This window comes from Cygnus olor, chromosome 7, assembly GCF_009769625.2.
Source record: "Cygnus olor isolate bCygOlo1 chromosome 7, bCygOlo1.pri.v2, whole genome shotgun sequence".
NCBI lineage: Eukaryota > Metazoa > Chordata > Aves > Anseriformes > Anatidae > Cygnus > Cygnus olor.
Window position 1 is genome coordinate 22,901,175 of NC_049175.1, and position 13,813 is coordinate 22,914,987.

Sequence of the window (13,813 nt, forward strand, 5' to 3'; positions counted from 1 at the left end):
TTTATTTTCTTGTAAAATGTACTGTTTCCCCACTCTGTTTCCTAATGTGCTCTCTTAATATGCAAGTGCATTGGTAATAATGAATCACACTCCAGAATGGTAGCAATTGGTATGCATACAGTGTTAACTGAGTCAGGAAACATTCTTTACCAGATGGATATGGATTTTTGTGAATGCATAATGGCCCTTTAAGAAGCTTAATAGAAAAGTATGAAACCTTTTACAAACAGCATTCCAAAGCAAGATTGCCAAAAGCAAGTGCACATAAATAGCTTAGATAATTGGAGCCGTATCCCCGCACCCATCCACAGCAATGGAGAGAGGGGTTGCTGACCATGGTTTACATTAACTTTCTCTTCTAGGTTGCTGGTAGTCTTTAACTTACCCTCCTCTCAAACATCAGAAGGTTAGTTACTGTCCTCTCTGCCAAACCTTTAGCACTGGTTAGTAGCTTTGTGCTTTCCACAGATGAGTAGGCTTCATAGATACTGCACTTGTCACAGAAGCAGCTGGAGGCTGGTACAAAGATCTGAGCCCTGTCGTGCCATGCACGCCTTCTCCACACGCAGTGATCCCTGTCCCCAGACTGTTAAAGAGAGGAAGAGGAGATGAAATCCATCAGGACAGTGGTAGTGCAATGAAAAGGACACAGGCACCTCAGTTTTACATTCTTCACTGGGCCAAGGGACACAACTGCTTTCTGGCGCTACTAAAAACTGTAATGGAAGTTTTGATGAGTCTTGTGGAAAGAGCTGTCTACATAGTACTATTTGTTATCTGTTTTCCTTATCTACATTTTCAAAAACATGTGTATGGCATATGTTTCTCATCGTTGACTATGACCTTTGTTTATTTATAGTTTTAAAAACTCTGACTACTGCCAGACACTATTAAAAATAAACATTTTTAATTGTTTTCATGTTTTATCCTCTCCTCCCCTTTCCACCCAAGCCTGACAGAATGAAACATTGTTTTTGCTTGGGATATAGCTACTTCTGCTGCAAGAAGAAAGAGGAATATGAAGGAAGTTGTATGCGTATTATCAGAATAGTTTTATATCCAACAGTCTGGAAACAAAGCAACTACCAGCCCCCTTTAATATAGGTCTCCCCATTCCCAGGATCTATCTGCAGCTGAGAGGGCAGAAACACACACTGTTCCTCTGCCTTTAAGCCCAGCCAAAGTGAGCTCTTTTTTTTTTTTCCCCAGCAGCACAACCTTAACACAAGAGGCAGTCTTCATTTCCTATATAAACAAACCGTTCAGTGTAAGGTGGGTTTTGGTTTCCTCAGGCAGAGAAAAAGCCTTCTGCATCCAAAATGAGTTGCTTTAACTACTAGTATAAATGCTGAAAATGTCACAACTCTGTTGTATCCCTTTCCATCTCTATTTATCAGTTTGGATTTTTGTATTTGTAGATATACACCTTTTCTTTTTCCTCCATAAGATTCTGATACCAAACCTAGACAAAATGGGTACAAAACACCAAAAAAAAAGCTAAAACATGTTTTTTCTAGTCTTTCTGATCAGCTGGATTTTGTGGTTCATCACTCAGATCAGTCTTTTCACAAAAATTGATTCTGGGGTACACAGCCATTCTCAGGGAGCTAGGATGCCTCACAGGTGTTACAGATTTTACTGTGTGAAGTTAGCAACCCTAACAGCATTGTAGAGCTTAAACCTTTTAGACAATATGCTGGTGAACAGGATAGAAATACATTAAAGGTACTCCTAAATCTCCTGATAATCTTCTGTTGATTAAAATTCTTGGTGCACCTACTGGAAAAATATAGAAAAAATAGAAAAAAATCAAAAAGAAGAGCCACTAAGCTAAATCAGTTTCCCAATGTGAATGGGGGTGGATGATACCATGTCTCAGTTCTGCATTCTTCCAATTTTCTTCTGTTTGCCTTAAAACTCTTTAGGGAAAACCATTCTTAGAATGTGTTTTTACAATGCCTGACACAAGGAACACCAAATAAAGCTGGTGCCTTTCAGTAGCAGCTTTTTTTTTCCCCCAAAGCTATGTAGGAGCAGAATCACTTTACATGCTCTGAAGCTGAAAATAAAGGTCCACAACTCCCTCTTTTTTTTTTTTGGGGGGGGGTGGGGGGGGGGTGGAGTAAGATGACAACAACACAACACAGCAAAGGATGCAGGAGATGCTTATTCTTCATCCTGGTGATGGTTTGAGGGTTCCCACCTCTTTCTTCTCCTCCCTTGTAACTTCATGGCAAGCCAAAATCTCCCTGGTGAAAGTACCAAGTGAAGGAAAAACTGATGCCTGACTGGGATATTTAGGGAAAGCCTGTCAGATGGTGGAACATTACAGATCTGATGGAAAAAGGATGATCACAGGAATGAGGCTGTTTCACTCTGGAACGATTACTCCCTTTTTTTCACAGACGGGGAGAATATTCTGAGTCTTTCATAAAAATTAAGAGCAAGTGAGTGAATGCATCTGCCTGGGACAATGAGGTTGTCCAAATAAGGGAGCAATGGAAGTTTTTGCATTCCTCCTGACATTTCTGGGCAGCAGGTTGAAAATAGAGGGGGTGAACAGTTAAGGACGGCTGTTTTGTTTGAATGATTACTAGCCCATCTGTGAACACAAATTTCTTCTGAATATATTAATTTCCTTGGTCCTTTTTTCTTCCCCATGAACATGTCTATCACTTTGTAAAAGAGATTACAAATGGAATTTCTGAACTCATCTCTACTTTTGGAGCTACATCTTGACCAGGGAAGATAAGCAAAATCAACCTTTACTGCAGGTAGGAAAGTCAAAGTCCAAGGCCTAAATTAGTGATCTTTGATTTAGAGATCTATTCCTCAATCTTATCCCAGTAGGTGACCACACTCTGCAGTGTTGATGGACCCAGCCTTGTCTATGCTGACTGGAAAGGTAACATCACTCTTCAACAGGAAGAATGCTGGAAAATTTTACTGCAGAAATTTCCAGCCTGTGGCACCCTCTAGTACCATTGTGCTTGGGAACTGCTACTCTGTTGAGGTAATACACAGCCTCTGAATTTCCAGAGACGCCACAAAAATCAGATACCTCCATCTGCTGATGCTGCCGTTCATGCTTCCTGTCTCACAAGCCCCAAATGGATGTTCTGGATCATGTACAGCTTGTGAACCATGGCCAGCAGCATGACTGAACACAGCTTCCAGCTTCCCTGTTTGCAGAGGAGTAAAAACTTGCTTTCATATCATGACTTCACCAATATTTCAAATCAACTCATAATCCTAATTCATAATCCAGAATTACTGCTGGGTATTTAGATCGCCCAGACAAATAAAATATTGCTAAGTTGTGGTATAATTTAAATTAGTGACAGTATTTCCACTGAACTCAGCATAGCCAGGCTTTCACCCACTAAATCTTGCTCAAATAGCATAACATTTATTAGTAATCAGGGATTCCACTGGTGCTGACAGCCTGATCTCCTGCATAAGAAAAACAATAGGAGTTTCCTGAATTATGTTTTAAGTAGCAATAAAATACAAATGACTTTGGAAAAAAATATATATTCAACTTTGATTTTTACACTTCCAGTAATGGAAAAACTTACTAGTCTCTTAAGTAAGAGATTGTAAAAGTTAATTTTCGTTTCTAGAAAATCTTCACATTAAATTTTATTCTACTTTTAATTAATCAGTTGAGAGGTATCCATTGTCAAGACCTTATATCTTAGGGATTGAAAAAAGTACCTTTAGCCTATGCATAATCGAGTAAATGGTTTGAACCTCTTGAGTCTAATATTAAAGTCTGACATCCTCCCCCCATTCTTGTGACTCCTATCTGACCACTCCAACATTTTCCTGTAGGAATTGGGAACCTGGTGTTCAAGCAGTTACACCCGAGCTGATACCACTCCTCTTTGAAACCACACATTTCCGTTCACTTTGGTGCAGACTTGTAGCAAACTGGTCTGAGTGATTAAGCAGATGTTCTAGAAAGAAATTCCATAAAAAAACTGAAAGCTTAAACCAAATTTAGACTACTGTAAAGGAACTTCATTGTGCTTTAGTGAACAAGGTAGGCAAATGTTATTTCAGATCATCCTACCCATACAAATAATAGATTACATTAAGATATATGTACTGGAAAATTTTCCAAGTGGAAGAGAAAAGAAAGAGGACCTAGAATTGTTCAACTATGAAATAAAAGCAAGCTTTCACTTTTTAACCAAAATCTTTATTATATTTCCCTTGCAGGTAGAGTTATATAACTGAAGTAAATAATCAGACATCCAGACTCAGTGTGGGGGGGCATGCACATGTGCTTCGGGGGCGGGGGTGTCTAATATTTGTCTGAGACTCCACAAAATATGATTGGGTAATATTTCAATTCTATTTTGTTGCAAATGGATCAAATACTTACAAGCATCACTGTCTTCTTGTAAACGACCTAGAAGTCACACATACTGATTTTTAGAGGCAGGGTAAAACTTGTCTAATTTTATTTATAGAGGTGGAGAGAGACAAGGATATCCTTTGGACTACCACAGCTCAAAACTCAGAAAGAGCTTCCTGCTTCCAACTGTGTAACAAGGAAACAGGAAAAGCAAAAAAGTATATTTACCAGAAAAATATTCCTCTCATTTGTATGTATTATATCAAACCACTATTACTACTGGCCACCAAGAAAAAAAAAAAAGCTTAACATCTAGTCTTTCTTAACTTTAGGAGACTTTTTATCATAGGTTTACACTTCTGAAATCAGGGCTAACTGCAGAGTTTCTCTGTGTTCAGAGCACATTTGTGGGCTAGGAATAGCTATTGACAGAGGAAATAAGCAAGAGGGTCAGGGGACAAGCAAATTAAAAACAAACTCAAAATAACCCAAGGACGTACTGATTTGGTAAACGAACTTATTTTAAATGATGCTGTTGTAAAGAGGATGTCTATATCAGATCAATAAAGTGTATATATATATTGAAACTTACAGGGATTCAGAAGGTATTTATTTTCATGTGAAACTCAGAGCTGAAATCTGTGAAGGCGACAAGGAGTATTAATAATGCATTCCCCACCCCCCAAAGTGTGTTAATCCTGATTAATCCCAATTTTAATGATATTTTACAGCCTGAATTTTTTTTTTTAAGTTGTTACCACAACACAGTAAATCCTTAGCATGCCTGCCAAATTGATTTAATCCTGTATTTCACTTTAAGTAAAATAGTAGTGTTCAATGTTTTCTTCCATTATAGGAAAGAAACCTCCTAGCTATCTTTTGTTAAAAATGCTCAGTTCTATTAAGGCTTAGTAGCAGCATCATCCAGTTGCTATTTCTTCAGGCTCTGGAAGTAAGGTTTTCAGAAATCATTTCATGATGTCATTCCAAAAGGTCCACAGTATAAATAACTCTGAGCACAAGTAAATTTAGCCCATACAAGGTAGAAATACAAGGCCTGGTGATGTCTTATGATGAGTTGTGTGAACCTGTGGTGAGTGGCTTTCCAAAAAAAATTATCTTTTTTTGTAGGAAGTGCCAGGAAAAAAAATCTGCTTAGTTGAAACCTAATCTTGATGCTTCAGAGAAAATTTGAAGAAGACATTATACAGAAGCATGAAAGTCACTTGACAGCTTTCTTGTATTTTCAGTTTTAGAGACAAGGACACTGCCACTGCAAAAGCATCAGATAAACTCAATCTCAATTTGAGCCACTGTAGAGAGGGTCAGCTGCAATCCTGTAGCTTTGCTGCAGTGTTCAGTTCCTTTGCTGGGAAGGTGCAACCTTTCATATCTCACAGAAGTGTTTGAAGGAATGCTGCTACCATCACTGGTTCATTCAAAGTGTTGCTTCTCCTGGCTTTCAGTAATGTGCTCTAAAATAAGCCAAATGATCCAAGCTGCTTTGAATGAGGGAGGCAAACAATATTTTCTTATCGGTCCGTGCCAGATAAAGAATAGATTTGTTTGCCATTTAAAACTATTGGATGCCTATGATAAACTAATGACTGGCTGTGAATACTGATCATGAAAATGTTCAAACATTGTTGTAGATTGTAAAAACTTTTAGATGGCTGTACAGCTGAGCTGTGTTAAAATAACTGCTGAACTTAAAATAATGCTTATTAATTATCTCTTCCTTTAATCTCCACTTCCCCCCATCAGTCTAAGTACTTGCATATTATAGAGAATGGTTTAAGCATTAAGAATGTGTTTTGAAGCCAATTTTCTTGACTATACTGGAAAAAGGGTAGACTTGTTTTTGAAGGGTAAAACTTAAAAGTATTATTTCTCCTCTTGGACAACGAGCATTTCTAGCAATGAAATGGAAGTGTTATCAAAATTCTGTCCCCCAATTTATAACTTGTGTCTGTACAGTTCCATCATTAACAGTTTTAGCCATCCCACTATCCTTTCCGCAATAGGTTCCGACATTTCATGGTAATGCAGAACATCAATTGAACAAGCTTAAAATCTTTACAAGGGGAGTGTAAAAGTCTGTCACATCTTTCCACAGGACATTTGAGTCACTCAATCATTTCTGAAAGTAAAAAAAAAAAAAAAAAATCTTGCTCTGTTACTTTCCTTTCCCAACCAACCACTTTTTTTTTCATTTAATCATCAGTGGTGCTTTTGCTGATATACCAAGAGCCTGATATGGGATGAATTCTAGAACAGGGAGATGTCTTCAAGGAGTGATAAGTTGAAAGGTAGGGTCTGTACTGGCAAAGGCAGCGCAGCCCCAGTAGGATTCCTGGTGCTTCAGCAGAGTTGCATTGGCATGCATACAGTATAACAGCACCATAGAGTTGTCCTGGCTCCTTTTCAGCCTGTTTGCCATCATGAATCAAAACATCCAGCACATCTAAGAACTTTCTCTAAGTCTACAAAAGGAAGCTCAAAAATTAACACAGTTTTGTAGAAGGTCAAGGGTATGTTTCCTCGTGCCACTTCAGAATGGATTAAAGAGTACAGTAAGATTACTGCAGCACTCAACTTGGACATCAGTGAAATAAAATAGGAGGTATACATTTTAAAACTTGCACATATTTCCTGAATTCTCCTGAAGTACAATTATAATAACAAGAATAAACACAGCAAGAATGGTGAATAAGGATTACTTCTCAATTTTATATCTTCTGTGACCATTTAGAAGAAAACATCCATGGAAAAAAAATAAAAGCTTTTCCCCTTTGTTTTGCATAATATGATGAATTTTTATCTTATCTCACATGATTTGAATAAAATTTGGTTTTGTGTTATTTTAAAATAATGGTCTTGCATAAAAAATGTATAACAAATACTTGCAAAAAATCATCAATATAATTGAAACTTTGGTTTTGAGTATGAAAATCCTACAGGCTGGCTGTGGAAGCTGGAGACATCTGATGCTCTTGTTTGTAGGAATTTCTATACAGGATTGCCTAGGAGTTAACTCTCAGCCTCAGAGTTTTTAAAATCTACTCATCAACATTAAGATTCTATCTGTCTGATGTCCCAAGGCAGCCTGGCATTCTGCTGGTTGCCAGAAATTTCTTTGACGAAATAGAGGAAAAAAGCCCATGCCATGACATACAGAGAAGCAAATGGAAGTGAGTGCTCACAGAGCCCACAATGGGAATTAAAATAAACACTCCATGTCACTCCATTTACAACAAGGAATAAGTCTAGAAGTGAGCAAGAAGCCCTTTTTGCTCACTTGCTCATTCTCACCAAAATGAATGATTTCTGAACACCTAAATTGGTCTGAAGAAATAAGATATTTATAATACACAAGCTGTTGATAATAAAATGGTCTCTCTGAAGACTTAAATATCAAAATCACAAATGCAATGGAACTCTGACATGTTTTCTCCCATAGTGACATCCACAGTGACTTCAGTACTATGTCAGGTCAGATAAACCAGATTCCTGCTGTCCCTCACTTGTTTAGATGTCTTTCCCCTGTTTTTACTGTACTGGTAAGGACCTTCTTATTAAAGGTACTCCATCAGGTCCCCTAGTCACACACGGATCTTAGCAGTAAACTACATTGAGAACAGTTATTTTAGAAGATCTAATTTTTTTTCTTGTACATAAGTGTGTGTGTATATATATTTAGTAACCTGTTACAGAAACACAAATCAAGATTCTGCCAAACAGCTGCAAGATCAAAATCTCACCATTGTAATTTCAGTTCACATTACTCTTCCCTATTATATCTACTAGCATTATGCTTCCTTGAATTTGTACCGGAGGTCATGAGGAAAAGCTTTGTCGTTCCACCCAAAAGTTGTTTAACTCTTAGCGTAAGATAAATAAATTTTATTCCAAAAGAAGTTTAGGACTGCTGATCAGCTGCAGTTAATGAATATAAAGAATAACGGAGAAACCTGAAATGCTCTGAATAGGATGACTTCTCCAACTTTTCCCCTACTTTCTGTATCACCTACAAAATGCATATGAAGTTGTATCAGACCAGTGTCAATTTTCCGAACTGGACTATTAACACTAACACATTAACACATCAGATATAATAAACATAGGAACTATAACACTCTGTAAACACCATAGCTTCAAACATGTGATATTGTGCTTTAATTTTTTAGAAATAATTGGCCAATTTAGATGTGTGAACTTCCGCATTAACCTTTCTTCAAATAGGTTAAGGAAAGAAATGTGAAAAATGTGAAAGAAATGTGAAAGAAATGTAGGATGAAAGATGGAATTGCTTTACTTTGTTAATTCTTTGCAAAATAATTCAAGGGGGACACATTCAGATATTTTACAGTTGAATGCATTGAGAACCACTGCAGGACTTAAGAGACCTACTCTTTGTTCCTGGCTTACTAGGAAATCTTGCCACGTAGCCTTCCATATCTGTGATTTAGTTCACCTACAGATGTCTGTTTTTATAAAGTGCTTTGCAATTTACTCACAAAAAGATATGAAGGAGTTATTATTCATACTACACACTTAGTGAATTTAAGACTAATCCCTCCTGTTTGTGTGTCGAAGTTCTTCTTGATCTCAGCAGAAGTAGGATCAAGATTTCTGGTAGCATTTTTTGTTTAGTTTGGGATTTTTCTGACACTGAGCTATACGTTTCCAGAGGGATTGAGGCAGGCCAGATTATTATTTGTCAGTAGGTCTTCCTATACAAGTTGTAAGATTGAGGTTAATATATTGGGGGGGGGGGGGGGGAGAAATGACAAATTTCCACTACTTGTCCTGTAGTGGAAAAATGTCATTACATTACTTAAATTTGATCCTGTATTTGTATTATATTCTGATGGAAATCCTAGATCATTTGCAAAGGATGTCTTCCTGGGAGCTACCAGTTTCCTTCTGTCATACAGCAGTTAGTCCCTTTTGGCCCTCAGTCACAAAAACTTAAACTTTCCGAGAAATAAAGCAAATTTGTAAATGATTTCAGCTGGTATTAAGTTAAGCAGTAGTAGAATAAACCTTATAGATGCAGGTGTAAGATATCTGAAAAAATAATATACTTGGACTAATATTAAGCAAACATTATTAGAGCTGTGTGTCTGCTCCAACACACCATATACATATATCTGGTATTTATCTCTAGCACTACTGATTAGCTGAAGTTGTTAAAGCACTTTGAAATGTCAACAACAGCCAGTTTCATTACTAAAACATAGGTGGGAAATACAGGGTGGGGAAGAGAAACCATTCAAACATTCTGCTACTGCCTGCTACAGATCTCCCTGCTCATGACCCATATATCTTTAAAATGCCTTGTTTAAATATCCTCAAATTTATTTAAAAAAAAAAAAGTTGTCAGCTGGCCACAGACCACACATTCCAGAACTGAAGTAGAAAGGAATGTGAATGGGTGGGTGGGGGAGAGGAAGGAAATCAGATTTCGTATTGAAAACAAGCTGAGAAGCAGCTGATGTGAACTCGAGCAGTTGCAGTGTGCGATACCAATATTATTTTTGTTCACAGTACATTTTATTCAGGAAAAAAATGGTGAATAGCCATTTACTCTTTTACTTTGAAGGTTTTACTTAATCACTCTAACACCATTTATGAGATACCAAAGACAGCAAGTAAATTCAGATAAGCTGCAGGCCACAAAGATAGTTAATATTTCTTTATTCAGAATGAGTTAGTATCTCAAGAGACACTAATAGATGAATTCATTTAACTAAAGGCTAAGCAAGTATAGACTCCCAAAGGTAATGAGAATGAGAAATTATGAAATAAACTAGTCAGTTTGAAGATGGAGACCAAAAGTTTGTGCTATTGCCAATGTAAAACTATTCCAGCGATTTTTGCATTTGGTATGTCATAAAAGTGAGGATGCCTAACTGAGCTATATTTAATGTTACTTTTTCTTTGGGAGAAGAAAGGGAAGTAGTCAAGATGACAGATTTTAGTCTTATCAGTATTTAGTCAAGAAATAGTCATTTACTTTCTAGAAAATCTGTAGATTATAAAAACCTAATGCTTCTCTCTTTCTACTAGTGCATCTGATAGTCCCAATCAGCCCGTTCTCTGTTCCTGGAAGGATCTCAGTTGTAAGACCCCAACTGGTCTGTAGTGGAATCAGAAAAATCCCCAGGGAAAGAACTAGAAAGGTCTGCAAGAAGCAATAGGGGCAAAGAAATGGAGCCTGTCATTTTCATAAAGACTACTTCAAAGATATAATTGCTACTCTTTGAAAAGGCTCTGTATTGGTTCAGCTGGTTCTGGGCCCTCATACAGTTGTAACATACATCACTGTACTGGGAGATTTTACACATTTCATTGCAGGAATGAAAACAGGACCAAGCAGGTCAGACTTCTTGTGATATAAGCATCTGGTTAGATTACTTGAAGAAAGAAAAGATGGAAGATAAAGTCAGATGTCAAAGCAACCCACTTTCCCTGAGGGAAAGAAGCTCTTATTGAAGTGAGGAACACCACTGCTGATCATTTAGATTGCTGAGTTGGCTCTGCCATGGACATACCTCTCCCTGCTACTCAGCTGGCCGTGATCTTCCAAGAAGCCAGCCTTTTGACAGCATGTCAAAGAAAAGCCATAATCTGATTGTCATTGTCACTAGTTATATGAACTGGAGTTTTATTCTAGTAAATGAAAAATTAGTAAGTGAAAAATAATACAAGCCTCTTCTACTGGTTAAACTACAGGCCTCTGCAGAGGAGACAGCCATACCAATTTATCTTTGAAACTGTAGTTCTGAGGAAAGGCTGGTCCTAACTACTCTGCATCTGAGTTTTCCGTACCAGCCCTTCTCACCACCTTTTTTGTAGACCTCTCTTCAGAAACCTTTATAATAATAACAGCATTTCTAAAATGCTTCAGAAATGCCACAGTTAATGTAAGGAGCAGTTCTTGTTTGCTTTTCCTGGCCCTGTTCCCTCGCTGAGGAAAAAAAAATCATCAACAAGGTTTGAATTTGGAGTGGGTTTACGTGAGCATCACCACATTCATCATTTAAGTTTCAAAACTGTGTTTTTACCTTTGATGTTTTTGCATCCCCTTTACTCCAAATTTCTAACTCAAATATTTCTGAAAAAGATTTCTAGAGAAGCCCAAACTCTAATTGTGGAAGAAAAAAACAACAACAAAATAAGCTACCTCCAAACACAATACAGCAGAAGGAGTTACTTTATTTAACTCTTCATGGATAGTTATAAAATATTTCCTTCACACAGGACATCCCCTACCCCCAAAATTTCTTTAAAACTTTCTCTCATCAACAAGGAAGCAAATACAGTGTTTAATTTGCCATTATATTAAAACCTACATGCAACCTACATTCTGTGCCAAAAAAGACACAAATCAAACGTCAGACATTTGAGCCTCAGAGCTTACACTCTCAGACTGTAGGTACTAGAGTAAATGACATTTCTACTTCTATGTATTTCTTTTCAAGTTTAGAATAAAAATCTGCATTAAAAACAACAGAAAGTTAATAACATCTAGCTAAACAGTAGGAAACAAAATGATACTGAGACACTAGAGAAAGCGTTTTACTCGTGAAAACATTTTAGTTTGCCACTATTTCCTGTATGTTGTTTAACTGTTTTCCTCAAAGACTATTAAGAAATGTTATTCCACCATCCCCTGGCAAAGGTATATTGAAAGATTTTTGAGTTGTTCATTTTTCACCTACTAATGGAAGTAATAAAAAATAATAATAATTTAAAAAAAAACACAGAAAAAAGAATGGATAAAACTGACAATAGCAGAAATACAGGAAGCAAACTCACCACTTCAGTTGTGTAACTCATCATTATGCAGTATACCATCAATGGCCCAAGAGCTTCCTTTAGCCTGGTTCTTTCCTAATAAAAGTTCCTTTCCCTGCCCGCCGAATCAGACTTCAGCCTAATGCACCTGAGATTAATTTCCTAAAATGATGAATTCCTTTCAGCTGTCCGGTATGGCACACGACACGTCCTGCATACTACTGTAGCAGGCTCATGCAATAGTGTAGGAATGAGGTTAAATCAAGCTATCATGGTTAACAGCAGAGAAATATTGAGTTTGCAGAATATATGGAGATAATTATTTAAAACCTTATTTTTATTACAAGGGTGCAGTATTATGGTTGTGATAACTTATGATCACATGTGGTTTTGTACTTTTTAACAGGAGCCTTATGCATGTATGCTCCTTATCAAAGCTATAAAAAATTTAATTGTAAAGTTATACAGTCAAACTACATCTAACTGAATAGAGTACTAATTTTTAGTTAGCTTAAAAGAAAACAAAATTAAAACTACTGCATTAGACCTGATATATTTTGATACTGAATTTTTTCTGAATCAATAATTCCATGAAAAAAAAGCTGAAGTAAATACAGAGAATTGTGCCTTGTATATTGTTAAGCATAACAGGAAAAAAAAAAAAAAAAAAGTAGAAAGAGTAGGTATTACATTTAAGTAGACAAAACTTCAGAATTTCAAGATATTTCTTAAGAAAATCCCTTAAGGGGGCAGCACAATATATGTAACTAAGTCTCGTGAGAGATTTTTCATTGAAAGGAGGATCAGACATCATATTTCTAGCTACATCTTCACTTTCTAATTGTCCAATTTTATCATACAGTCCATTGGCCTGGTAGCTCTTAACTCATTAGTATCATAAATGATTATTTTGTGTCTGCAGTCTTCCTGTCACCTGCATTGCCTGACACATATGTCTGCTTGTAATTGAAAGCAGTCTGCTTCCCATGTGGGCTGCAGGAATTCAAAGCTGAGAGTTTTCAAAGTAGTCCAAGGGATTTAATTTCAATAACCAATATCCATGTAAAGCCCCTGGAGTGCTTTGAATAGTCTCAGCTCAAAATCCAAGCAAGCTGAATCTCAGGTGAATCCATTAATTACATTGGTCTGTTTGTTTAAGAAAGGCATATCTGGTTTATTACAAATAAATACTTTCTCAAACTTTTTGACCTGGGATTCCTTCTCACTTTAGTTGTGGTACTAGTGGGTGGGTGGGTTTGTGTGAGTGAATTAGTCAAAAGTTTCTATAACATTAAACTTGAAACAAGTTTGGATAGGAACTGTGATTTTCTGTAATGGTTACTAAATCTGTATATAGACAAGGTTAAAAGATAGCATTGTAGGTTCAGCTGTTATCCTAGCTGTGATCACTTCTTCTGCTCAAGAATGTAGGCAACTATCACCATTTTCTTCCTAAAGTGAATGCAATTGCTGTGGCGACTGCTGTTCAGTACACTGCATATCTCTGCTGTAATCTGTACATTAAATCAAAATCTAAAATGTGTTACATAAAATTTTTCCAGTAGTGGCTGAATGCATATTAGATGCTGTTAAATGTCAGTTGGCAATATAATGTGCATTCTACTGCATGAGTGATTACCGGAGGCA

The 13,813-nt window shown here is 36.8% G+C and overlaps 1 long non-coding RNA gene across 3 annotated transcripts in view; it reads right to left on the reverse strand.

The window, feature by feature from the left end:
- Window positions 1–13,813, reverse strand: part of LOC121073377 — a 43,836-nt gene that overhangs the window by 2,980 nt on the left and 27,043 nt on the right. Inside the window, exons 1-2 of one of the 3 annotated variants that reach the window (XR_005821661.1) lie at window positions 12,188–12,361; window positions 335–586 (exon numbers count right to left, since the gene is read on the reverse strand). The exons of 1 other annotated variant lie outside the window; for it this stretch is intronic. This is a non-coding gene — a long non-coding RNA (uncharacterized LOC121073377). Of the gene's footprint in view, window positions 1–334; window positions 587–12,187; window positions 12,362–13,813 lie in introns of those variants that run through there. One more of the 3 variants, XR_005821660.1, reaches the window with a different exon arrangement.